The sequence below is a fragment of the Phaenicophaeus curvirostris genome, chromosome 6 (genome assembly GCF_032191515.1).
Source record: "Phaenicophaeus curvirostris isolate KB17595 chromosome 6, BPBGC_Pcur_1.0, whole genome shotgun sequence".
NCBI lineage: Eukaryota > Metazoa > Chordata > Aves > Cuculiformes > Cuculidae > Phaenicophaeus > Phaenicophaeus curvirostris.
In genome coordinates this window covers 21,060,566-21,073,441 of record NC_091397.1, presented here as the reverse complement: position 1 = coordinate 21,073,441, position 12,876 = coordinate 21,060,566, and the positions used below count along the sequence as shown (strand labels likewise).

General features: G+C 36.5%; 1 protein-coding gene across 1 annotated transcript in view; it reads left to right on the top strand.

Moving 5' to 3' along the window:
• Window positions 1–12,876, top strand: part of MALRD1 (MAM and LDL receptor class A domain containing 1) — a 240,693-nt gene that overhangs the window by 60,536 nt on the left and 167,281 nt on the right. The gene's annotated exons all lie outside the window — the stretch shown is intronic.

Below are 12,876 nucleotides of genomic sequence, written 5' to 3'. Positions count from 1 at the left end.
CAACCTTCTTTTTCCAGCTACTATTTTTAGTATGTTTTGTCTTATTTTTATGTTCTTCTCAGTGCAGAATCCAACCTGCTTTTATTTTAAGGGCCTGATTCTGAAACATTTATGCCCAAGTATGTTGATTATGGGGAATACTAGATTTCTCAAGCTCTTAAATAGCATTTTAAAGCACATATAATGGTCTAGCATATGACCAAACATGGGAAGACAGACAACTGAAGCACAGTTGACCCCCTTTCCCTTTGACTTGTACATTGCTATTTGTACCTTTGACACTCTAACATGATGTTTTCAGGTATAGTGGTCGCACCATTCATTGCTCATAAGTTAAAACAAGACAATTTTGTATATTCAAAAGTTTTAACAGTTTGGTGGAAAAAAAAATTCTGCCCTGAAACTGATCTCTGGTTTATTTAAAGCAAAATGTGAATTGTGTCTTCACTTTCTTCTAAAGTTCTGAATACCTCCATGTCTTATGCAGGCTGAGTTATAAAAGCGTAAGCTCTGACCAGACCTATCTCAGGTTTTCTCACATAAGGAACTTTAATGTTGGCATTTTACTGTGGGTTTTAAATGTATCAAAAATAATTAACTTAGTTGTCCTGTAAAATCTATTTGTCTCTTCTGGTGCTACATAGTATGATGTGAGTTGTCTCTTGCAGTATCTGCAAGGTAGAAATGTTCAGCATGACTATAGTTATAGATTTTTTTCTTTCTTTGTTTGTTGTCTTTCTTTTGCCTTTTGTTGTAGCCACCTGGTGCTGAAATGGGAGGCATTCCCTATTACAATCCCTGAGCATCATTTCTAGATCAGACAGCGGGAAATATATCTGAGAGCCACTAGGATCCCCTCATTCTTGCAGACATGAAAGCCTGACTTCAGGAAGGCTTTGTTTTACTTCACTACAACAAGATATTGTGTGAAATGTTACAAATGTCATCAGTCCCAACTTAGATGGAAAATGACCTTGGGAGTTTTAACCCTAATAGCTTTTAGTTTTCTGTTGAAAAGGAAACCTTGGGACACTTCCAAAGAAAACCGTAATAAAATTAATATTTTTTGCAATACTTTTGATGAAAGAGAACATTAGTTCTGAAATTATTTTCTGATTTAGTCTCAGCCTTAATCATGCTTTATTTGTGATCTGTATCAATATCATCAGATATAATACCAGTGGTATAGTTGTTCAAATGGGAAGGGTGAAGTGTTAGACCTAATTATTTCTGACACATAAATCCTGAAATAGACTTCTTGAATGATGTTAAATCAAGAACTGTCTTTATTTTCTATCAGCAGAATTTGTCTAAAAACACATAAGAATCCAAAGGAAGTTTTCTTCCTTTATGAGACACTAGATATAAGGTGTAGGGCCACGTAGCGATGTGTTAACCAAACCCAATAAAGATATTATTGCCCTAGTAGGCAGGAGATTGTGGGATACAGAAGGGAGGAGAACGCAGGACCCTGGTTGTTGCTAAGAGTTGTAGATAACTGGGCTAAAACCAGACTTTGCAAGGCTGGAAAACAAGAAAGCATAACTGAGCTATTTGGACAAGTGGAAAGGTACTGCCTCAAAGAGGCATGGGTATAAAAGGGATTGCTTGTGCTTAATAAAGTGGTCTCATTTGTCACCTCAAAATGGGGTTACTACAATAAGGTGATTTTTTTTAAAAATGTTATTTTAAATCTTCTTTTTTCATATTTTAATTCATATTATGAAGATATAGGATTTATTATACCTTTTCTTATGAAGATTTTTGAATTCAAAGGCAAATTATTGCACTCTAAACATTTTATTTTCAGTTGCTCTTATATTTCAGCCATAGAATCAGTTGTGGAGGTGCACAATTACGGATGAATTTTTAACCTTGGTGATAGGATTGTTTTAGGTTCTCCTTAATTATACCCAGCTGCTTCTTGTATCATGGTTCTGATATGCCCTTGACATAAGATCAATTTGATGTCAAATACATGTATAGTAAACTTATGTTATTTGCATGCAGGCTTTTACCACTCATCTAAAAAGAGAGACAGGAAGAGCTAAAATATATCTTTAAAGTACTACCAGGTAGCTGGTCACAATCACTTCAGTAGTATCTAAATTCTCACCCTCTACTCCCTCCCTTTTCATTTCTCAGTGAGATGAGATAGTGATTCTTCTTTGGAGGCTCTATAATAAAGGAAACAGGATCAGAAAGCTCACTCTGGTTATTTCTGCAGTTCTACCTGTTTCTTGCAATTACTTTTCTGAGATGAGAGCAAATAGGCTGATACCGCCATCATAACCATTTCTGTAGTGAGAAAAAACAGGATTCTAGTGGAAAATGGACTTTTTAGCATGATACTACTTTCTAAACAATTTTAAAAATGATTTTGAGTTCTGTTTCAAACAAAACCTTGTGCTATTGCAAAGTGTGAACTTTCAGAATTTAATGTTTTTATTTCATGCATCTGTAGTCGTGATAATTATATTTCATACATGAATAATATAGCAGGATTTGTTATACTCAGCTAAATACCCTTTATATCTATTTAAGAAAACATAATGACTTGCTAGTCTTCCTCGTCAGTTATAGTATGCTTGAAGTAAGTAAATTTCAGATTTCATTTCCTGCATAACAAGCATTAGAACTATTGAAATTACAGTTTCTAGGTCTCTTAACGCATTTCACATCACCTCTGAGAGAAATTTTCAGTGAGGTTTGTAATGTCAATACTTTTGTAGATAAGTGTGTGAGTTTTTCAATGTTCTCTAATCATTGACTGATAAGTGTCAGGCTGAGATTTCTGGTGTGAAAGGAAATGTAAGAAGACTGTTTCAGCCTGTTGCAGTTGCATAATAGCACATGTAGAGAGGACTTATAATTAACTAGTCATGAGTTGTTAGAAGAAAACTAGTTCTGAAGATTTTATACTCTTTGTTCTATATATCCTAAGAAAACAAATTAAATTAATTGTGTATTTGCCCTTATGGTAGAAATATTAAGGTGGAAATGTTTGACACTTTCTAGAATTCTTGGGCAAAGAGTGTTCCTCTTAGAGAGATGGTTTAAATGTGACAAAGGAACATTAAATCAACAGTGTCATAGAGAAGCTGCACGCAGAATGATCATTTACATTTTCTCTGAATACAGAGAATAAGAGGTACTCTGGTGAATTACTAAGCAACACAATCAAACCAAAAGGAAATATTGTTTTAGCATGCTCTGTTGTACAATTTATTGCTTAGGAAAGTTTTGGGTACAAGAAGGTATGAATGGGATCAAAAGTAACATGGAAAACTATTGAAAGAAAAGTCTGTTAAGGGCTGTTAGCACAACAACGAGGTTATAACCTTGTACGTGCAGCATACTGTCAAGAGTCTGGGAGCTACCACTTCATTCCTGGTTTGTTCTCATTGTGGCTGAGGCAGCAGTCCACTGGAAGACACACACTGCACACACTGAAGTTAGCTGGGCAGGTGGCTTAACCTCTAGTACATCCATCCTCATGCTGTGAGCCACTGCGCTGTAGAAGGCTTTCAATGCATGGAGAGCCTCACCCTTTTTGATATTCTAACTATGACTTCAGATTTCCCGCAGTTGCTTTCACCCTCACTGAACCAGGCTTATTGTTGCCAAGTGTTGTTAGCCTTGATTTCATTGTCTGTTTATTTCCTTGCATTTTCAGTGCATGCTGACATACCAGTAGGTGTTTGTTAATGTTTAGTTCATCAGATACATATCTTTCATTAAAATCTAGTGTTGAAGCAGCCCTGAATTTATCTAGGACTTCTCTGAGATGTTTATTATGCCTCTAATACTCACTTGTCATAATTTTGTTTTCATTTCTTTTGATCCATTCCCTAGTAGCAATTTTCAAACAAAGATTTAGTCATTATGGATTTTCACTCTAGCAACAGCTTCAGTTTCAACTTTCAAATTGCCTCATCTTCCTTTTCCTACTCTTTTCCTTTGCACTTTCCCTAATAATCTGCTGAGGCTAGTGTTCAGGGATTCTTTTTTTTTTAATTCTGCTTTTTATTTGTTTTGTGTCTTAAAAGTTTCCACATGCTTCTGCTGTTCCTTACTCTTCCAGTTCTATTCCAAATACATGGATATGAAGTCATATTTACTGCAGCTTGGTAACTTTCTTTCTGTGCATTAACTATTTTTCTTCAACTCTGACCTGTCTGTTGACTTCTTTCACCCTGATACTTGCATGCATGTTGCATGCTACTCCAGTTTTCAGATTTATATTGTGCTGTTGAATGCTGATCTGTTTATAGTCATCACTCTGTTTTATTTTCACTGTGGCAAAGCAAAGCCTGGGGTTGCTGGTTGATCTATACAGTTTGGTATGCAGTTCCCCCTAGAACAATTGTTTAGTATTTGGCTGGTAGCTTATTATTAGCAGGGAAATGCTACCATGTTTCTTAATCCTTCGTTGATCACAGTCTCACAGAGTCATAGAATCAAAAAACGGTTGGAGTTAGAACAGACCTTTAATGATGATGGAGTGTAACCCCACTGACATGGGCAAGGTGTCTTGTGCTAGATGCAAGGTTGCTCAAAGCCCTGTCCAACCTCACTTTGAACACTTTCAATGATGTAGCGCCTGTAATTTCTATTGGCAAATTGTTACGGTGTCCTACCAGCATGGTCATAAAAAATATATTCCTTAAGTCCAATCTAAATCTGCACTCTTTCAATTTAAAACTCTTGCTCCTTGTCCTGTCACTACTACCTTGGTACAAGGTTTCTCTCCATGTTTCTTATAAACCCCCTTTATATGCTGAAAGATTGCTTTTAGCCATAGAATCAGTTGTGGACTTGACCTGTCACAACAGACCCTGCTAAAAAGTTTGTCCTCATCATTCTCATAGGCTCCATGTAGGTACTGAAAGGCTGCAATAGCATCTCCCCAAAGCCTTTTCTTCTCCAGACTGAACAAATTCACCTCATTCTGCCTTTTTTCATACGAAAGTTGTTCTAGCCCTCTGGTCATTTTTGTGGCCCTACTCTGGAGTCCATCTAACATGTTCATATCTTTCTTCTGCTGGGGGCCCCAAAGCTCAATGCAGTACTGCAGGAGGGGAGGAGGGGTTGCACCTGAGGAGCACAAAGGGATAGAGTCACTCCTGTCAACCTACTCGCAACATTTTTTTTTAATTGAAAAATAAAATGTTGCTTAAAAAAAAAAAGAGTTGCTGTACTGCTGATGTTAAACTCACAGGTCTTGTTAAAATGTGTCTTGGCAGGGTATGATGCATAGAGATTATTACAGGATGTCTGGGGACTGTGCCAGAGGATACTGATGTCAGGACAAATCATATGTATTATTTCATTAGTCTGTACTGTGGAAGTATCAATGCCTTTTGATATGACAACTGCAATACCTGTGCTTGTATGACCTAGGCTCTTCTACAATGTCGTGTTCTCATGACCAGGATCAAGGACTGCCTTGAAGGGCTATAGAAGGCTAGGAACAAAAGCTGACATATCTCAACTACATCTCACGTCCATTCTTCATGCAGAACTTGTCTAGATACTGTCTCACACAATTCATGCTCAGGTTTTGTCACCAGTACACAGTCTAGGACATGTGTGGGAAATAGTGAAAAACAATCATGTTACTTTATAGTTGATGGTGAACTTTGTGTTGATTGTGAAGGCTATTAAGTGCTATGAAGTAAGTACAGAAAGCTTCCTGTCTTGAAAATGTGTGTATTTGAAATGCAAATGATATGGTCATTTTTTTAAAAACGTTGGTTTTAAATGTCACTATTTCCATTTTTGACAAATGGATTTCAGAGCATAGAAAACAATGTGAAAACAAGGAGGCCATATTAGAAGCCAGGAAAATATATTGTACACCACACAAACCATCAGGGATTATTTCGTGGTTTTAGTTCAGTTTTTTTTTTAAAGAAATTTCCCTTTTCTTCAGTTCTATTAAAATACGTAATACTATGAAGCTAAAATCCACTCTGTGGCAAGAGAAATAGTTTATTCTTTGTGCTATTGTTTTATTACTATGCCGTGTAAGACTTGCCATGATGTCGTTAAGTCCGCACAAAGCGGACCAAGTATACAAATTTGTAGGCTATCTTAACAACAACTTTTCTAGTCAATATTGTATTCTTAATTTCATATGTGTCATTCCCTTGCATTTTTTTCTGTGTAGAAAGAGGGCAGGACAAAGGGGACAGGTGTGGGTGTGTTTTACTTTATTCCCTGTTTACGTGGAGGAAGCTCAAAGGAAATCTCACAAGGTGAAAACAACCTTTCTATAAGCCAATAAACTGTCAAGTACTGCCCAGGTTTTAAATATGGAAAACTTGAAGTGGTAAAAGCTTTTCATCACCTTTCACAACCCACAACTCACTAGGAGATTGTGTTGAGTCAATTTAATCTTAAATTCACTGCTGACATTAATTTATTACCTATGACAAATTGCTGAAAACGAAAATAAGACTTTGATAACTTTGCAAAGAGAAGAAAAATGTTTGTGACTTTTTCCTCATTTCTTTACTAAATCTGGAAGCCAGCTTTGAAAAAGTAGCAAGAAGATCACAGGAAAGCTGTACTTTGCTGAAGCTTTAGTTACGTCTCTTCCCATAGCTCTATGCTTTACATCAAACACAGTGTGGGTTATGTTAGCTTTTGTAATCTTTTTTATATTTGTTGAGCATGCTTGTAGCAGAATTAAGAAATGATCCAGAAATTCTACACCCAATGAAGTACATAGCAGAACTCTCATTGTCTTTAATGAAGGCAGGATTTCATGGCAAGCCATATGTTCCAATGATATCCTTGTTATCATAGAATCATAGAATAGTTTGGGTTGGAAGGGACTTTAAAGATCATCTAGTTCCAAACCCCCTGCCATGGGCAGGGACATCCCACTTGATCAGGCTGTCCAAGGCTCCATGCAACCTGGCCTTGAACACCTCCAGAGATGGGGCATCCACAACTTCCCTGGCTCCATTGCCTCACCACTCTTACGGTGAAGAAATTCCTCCTTATGCCAAGCCTAAATCTGCCCCTCTCCAGTTTATATCCATTCCCCCTCGTCCTATCACCACAAGCCTTTGTGAACAGTCCCTCTCCAGGTTTCTTGTAGGCCGCCTTTGGGTACTGGAAGTTCACTGTAAGATCTCCTCGGAGCCTTCTCTTCTCCATGCTGAACAAGCTCAACTCTCTCAGCCTGTCCTTGTATGGGAGGTTCTTCAGCCCTCTGATTACCTTTGTAGCCCTGTCGTTTTCTCGCTTTGACAGGTGAAGGCCATATGCATAGATGCAGGAGCAGCAATTCTGTATAACATACTATCACAGTCAGGCAAAATCTGTTGCATAAAGAAAGGTCGACATCTCTAGGCAATATATTTAGTAGTGATCCCCCTACTCACTAGTTTTTGCTGCTAAACAGAGAACTGACTCGATTGCTGACACAAATGTTTTCATAAGCATTGAAAAGAATGTGATGCATGTCTTCTTTCAGGATACTCCTCAGCTCAATGTGAAGAATTGCTTTAGCAGTAAGCATTGCTTAGATCAGATAGAAGTCTGTCCCTGAAGACCCTATTCATGTTTGTCTGGATAGAGTTGTGGAGATATCTTTATGCAGCCCTTGACATCTAGAAATGCTGCAGGGTATGAGAGGCAGAGACAAAAATACTCAGGTCATAAGAAGCCATCCAGGACAACATAGAAGCCACCCAGGACAACGTAGGATGCATCTTTTAGGACTCTTAAGTCCCAGGAATTTTGTACCGTAATTCAGCCATAATCCTGTAATTTCATTTCATATTTGTTTGTTTGTGTATTTTTAAAATATGGGGAAATGGTGGTTGGGAGAAGGAAGTAATCTATGTAGTCTATAAGTGAATATGTGCATAAAGTACTGAACCTGAGTAGTCCTATTATGGAAGATCACCCTAGCAACAAAAACACACTAAGAGTAAAGGAGTGGTGATGAGATTGCATCTGAAAGTTCAGGGTAACATAATATGATTAGAGTCAATAAAAGTTGATCATGAAAGAGCATCATCAGTCTTGCCATTGCTTTGCTTTTCCCATACCACATCATCCATTTCCACTTGTATGTAACCTTGTCTAAACAGCCTATCAGTTAGATCCAGCCTTTGGATCCTTAAACTGTTTGCATGATTGACCACAAAGCTATCAGAAATGACTGATGGTCTACACCAAATCCTGCTCACCCCCGCCCCCCCTATTTATTCAGGAACACTAAAGGTATTTGTATTTTATATGTGGGGGAACATTTACAGTATTTTTGGCAGGGCAGGGGAGGGGGTTGGACTAGATTTGGCTTTGCTCAATTAACCATGAATGTTTTAGTAGCACCATTGAGCATATACTTAACTGTCAAGTGTATACATTAATTGGTCATTTTTAAGTAATTTTAAAAAACATATGATACATCCTGTTTAGAGAAGGAATTTATGTTTTTAATATTAGAAAAACTAGAATTGCTGATGGATATATATATGTCTTCTGGCCCCTGTAGCCAACTCAACAGAAATTAAATTAATTTTGTGATCAATAAATGTCTCCAGATTTAAAGAGATTTTTGTCCATTTTTCTGTGGTTTTTTCTGGGTTTTGACTTTTTTTTGGCCTTTTTTTTTAAAACTTCATATTTACTATCCGGATTGCTGTTGAAAATAATCTCATTCTGCCCTAATCTTGTGAAATAGAGGAGGCTTCTGTAAATCTTTGCAGATGAAGTCAAAACTAACCATGACCTTAAATTAGATTAAACATCGCTTTATCACTGAAATTACTAGATAGATGTTTCCCAAGAGGGAAAGCTAGCCAGGTTGTTTTATGCAGCTAGATAGTCAGAAATTTTTATGCACTGATATACTACTGCAATAATTCTTCTGTTAATATTACAGAGTGAAAACAGGAACTTTTCTCTTGAGGGAAGTTTTGTGGCCTTAATACTGAAAAGTAATGACTCCCACAAAATGTAAACAGTTATTAATATTATACTTGCCAGCAGTTCCACTGACATCAGCAAAGAGTCTGAAAGAGGATGGAAATGTGATTCTTCCACACACTTTAGAGGAATGCTTAGAAAAACATCATAAATCAGCATGAGGGTTCACAAGCTTATAGTGAAGCGTAATGAAGTGCTTTACTGAACTAGAACTAGTGTTTTTCAGTATCTTGTAAAGCCAAGCACTATAAAACATGAAATGTTTGACACAAGATTTTTCATATTCCATCTTTATGATCATCTGTGTGAAAGGATTTTCTTTCTACTTTTGAAATACTGAGACATGAACTTCTAATGTATTTTTGATGGGGACAAAAGGAAGGGGTTAATGGGTTTTGAAGACGGGCAGTGGAATCTTGAGCTTTTCTACCTGCATCGTTAAAATATTGTGATGACCTAATGTTGATAATTTTTCCAGCGGCTAATGGGCTGTCTCTACTTGTGCTTCCTTTTGGGGGCAGAAGGGCTCTCTCTATGCAACGGATAGTAGCTGTGACTGCTTGCTCATTCATCCCCTGAAGGGAAAGCTGGAACATACTGTGGCACCCCTTCTGCTAGTGCATCCAGGGTTTTTTTCCCCAACAGGAACCCTGGTGAGGAAGGTACAGAGGAAAAGTTCAGTGCTATGTAGTCAGAATGCAATTATGGGACACCTAAATGAGAGATTTGAGAAATGATCTCAGGTCTCACGATGCCTACTCCTTTGGCAGCAACTGTCAAGAGGGAATGGCTTCAAGCTCCGCCAGGGGAGATTTAGGCTGGACATTAGGAAAAAATTCTTCACAGAAAGGGTCATTGGGCACTGGCACAGGCTGCCCAGGGAGGTGGTTGATTCACCTTCCCTGGAGGTGTTTAAGGCATTGGTGGTCGAGGTGCTGAGGGGCATGTTTTAGTGTTTGATAGGAATGGTTGGACTTGATGGTCCGGTGGGTCTCTTCCAACCTGGTTATTCTATGATTCTATGAGGAAGCAAAGAAACAAAATCAGGGAGGAATAAATTCCCATGTTTGGACTCACTTATCAAAGAAGTCATTAAGTTTTATTTAATAGGAACTAATAACTCAAGAAGTAAAAATTAAATCCAAATTTCTTAGATTTTTTAAATCACAACTTCAATGCAAAAATATTGTTTGCTTCTTAAATGGTTTCCCTTTTTTAAGTACTTCCTGAAATATCATTATAGGAATATGTTAACATGTTCTTGAAAAAATCATCCTACAATGAAGACTTATTTCATGTGATTGTTGGATGAAGAGATCTTGATAAAAAAGGAGCTTTGAAGCAAGAAATTTTGACACAGATTTCATTCAATTCCTGGTTCTATGACTTGTCCTTTATCTGTAATTATAAAAGTTCCATTACCTCAAAAACAAATGTTACTTTTCTTGATGAAATGTTATAAGACATTTTCCTTATATTTATACATAACATTAAAAGTCGAAGTAGTTTACTTCAGAGATATGCAGTGAAAATTATGTGACTTTTTTTGATGACAAAGTGGTCCATCTGTTATTTTTACTGTTATCCACTTGCATGGTTGTTCTTTCCTCTTCCAACCCGATCACATTGTTTCTTTCCAGAAATAATCATAGCAAATATAGTCAAAATTAGAATGCTCTATCTACTAACAAAATCACTAAGCAACACATTGACCCTTCCTGTGACAAATCCGAGATATTGTTTGGATATATTACAAGACAAATACAGCAGAACTAATACCACTATTTCCTAAACATTCAGAAATATTTAGACTTTTTAAAAACTCACCTTTTTTTGAAGTAATTCCTTTCTAGTTTAAACTATGCTTGTATGGAAATTAAGATTTTATTTCGCTAACCTTCAGTGGGAATTGACTAGTGACAGAAATGAACATTTCTGTAGAAATGGAACATTTGTACAGAACAGTATTACCCATTGTAATTCCTTTTTTTTAACATTTGTTATAATGTTCCTTCACTTTTCAAAAACCTATTTAATTCAAAATCTTAAGGAATCAATCCTTTTCTGTATACATAGTGTCATTCCAATACATTTTGCATTTCTTGGAGTTATTTCACCCTTTTATTTTTCTGCGGTATACCTTTCACTACTTTCTTAGATTTCATTGAGACTGGATCTCTAGAATTCTGAAAACCGGAGAAATTAGTAACTATTTATCCTCATTCAAATAATAAATGAGTTGTGAAATGAGCTTCATGGTAGGTGAGTTCCCTGGAGGTTGTTTAATAATAGCTTATGAAGTCTGCAGAATTTCAGCTGGCAAATTAATTTAAGTGGTCAATGTTTAACAACAGCTGCAGAAAGTCTAAGTTTTGCACTGCAACACTAACTCATAAGTTGGTCCTATTTTCGGTCTATTCCTAAACCTCTGCACACTTTCTGTGTTACTTACTGAGTTCATGCTATATGCCAAAGTGTCAGACTACCCAAGTAAATACATAAATAAATTTAAAAAAAAAAAAATTGTGTGGGGACATTTTAAGTAATGCAATCATAATCTTCATCATAAGGACAAAGAAGTATTCTGAAGCAATTTACCCTTGCAGAACTGTGTCCTGCCACTTCCGTCTCTGAATACTTTTATGTCCTTCATAAAATTATTCCTTTTTAAGGTGCAGGAGCCCAGCCTCCTCCAGGGAAAGGTTGGTGGAAGATGATACATAAGGATGACTGTGTGAATGTCGTGGCTGGGGAAATGGGTGTGGGGAAATACAGGGGGGATTAGTCCATTCGCTTAATGACTAACATTTGCCAGAGAAGAGCACCATCCCATAGAAAAATAATGTACTCATGAGGGGGCTTCTGTTTGCCTTATAACTGTCTAAGTTGAGCTATCAACCCCCCTGCCTCTTTGTCTGATTTTTAGCTTAATTATGAGTAATTAATTGAGTAGATAATTGTTTATGCTTTGCAAACAAGGTAAAAATTTCATTAAAGCTGCAATATGTTTAATAGTCAAAACTACACTGAAAGGAATTTTTGAATAATAAATCTTCTTGCAGGGTATTTCCAAATTATAGATGTCTTTATTTATTCTGTTTCTAAGCCTTTTTATGTTATTTGTGCCAATACTGTAGCATTGCCTATATTTAAACCTAAAGAGGAAATGCAAGCCTAGGATAATATTTTAAAGAATTTTTTTTAACATTGTAATAAGAATCCAATACAGTGATGAGAGCAGTAAGAAACAATGCTGTCATTTACGGTTGTCATTCACATTGGATACATTTCATGCTAAGATAACCCATCTTCACCATATCCATAGTAAAGGGCCTATATCCATCTTCTTTTAGCCTACTCTTTTATTTTGTTTAATGGACACAAACTATAAATGAATTGTAATAATTTTTATTTACTCTGGTGATGTCAACTTCAGTAACAATTCTGCTGTTGACACACAGCTTTAGAATAGCACAAACAAATTTATTAGTGTTGCCATATTAAGACTGATATTACTCTTACTTTACAGTATTAAAGACATTCCTTGCACCTATTTTTTCCTCTAACTACATGTTAACAAATTTAAAGTATGACTTATAAAAGCCCTGTGTACATACCAGATGAACAATGGTTCTTAATGTGTAGACAAATTTTTCTGTTGAGAAACGTCTTACTAAATCTTTCCCTAATCACCTGCATGCATTTTTACCATTCAGTAGAAAAGAGGCTTATTCAGTCATCCAGAAAACATTTTACAAATACTTATGTCTTCCATTCCTTACCAGTAGCCAATTACAAGGAAGTAAGCATATACAGCTTTGGCAATTCTGATGAAATGCTAGAATATTTTTCTTTAAGAGGTTCTATAGCAAATCTCTAACCCGCTTAACTTTTTTCATCACAGTGGGATTTGTATAAGGATAT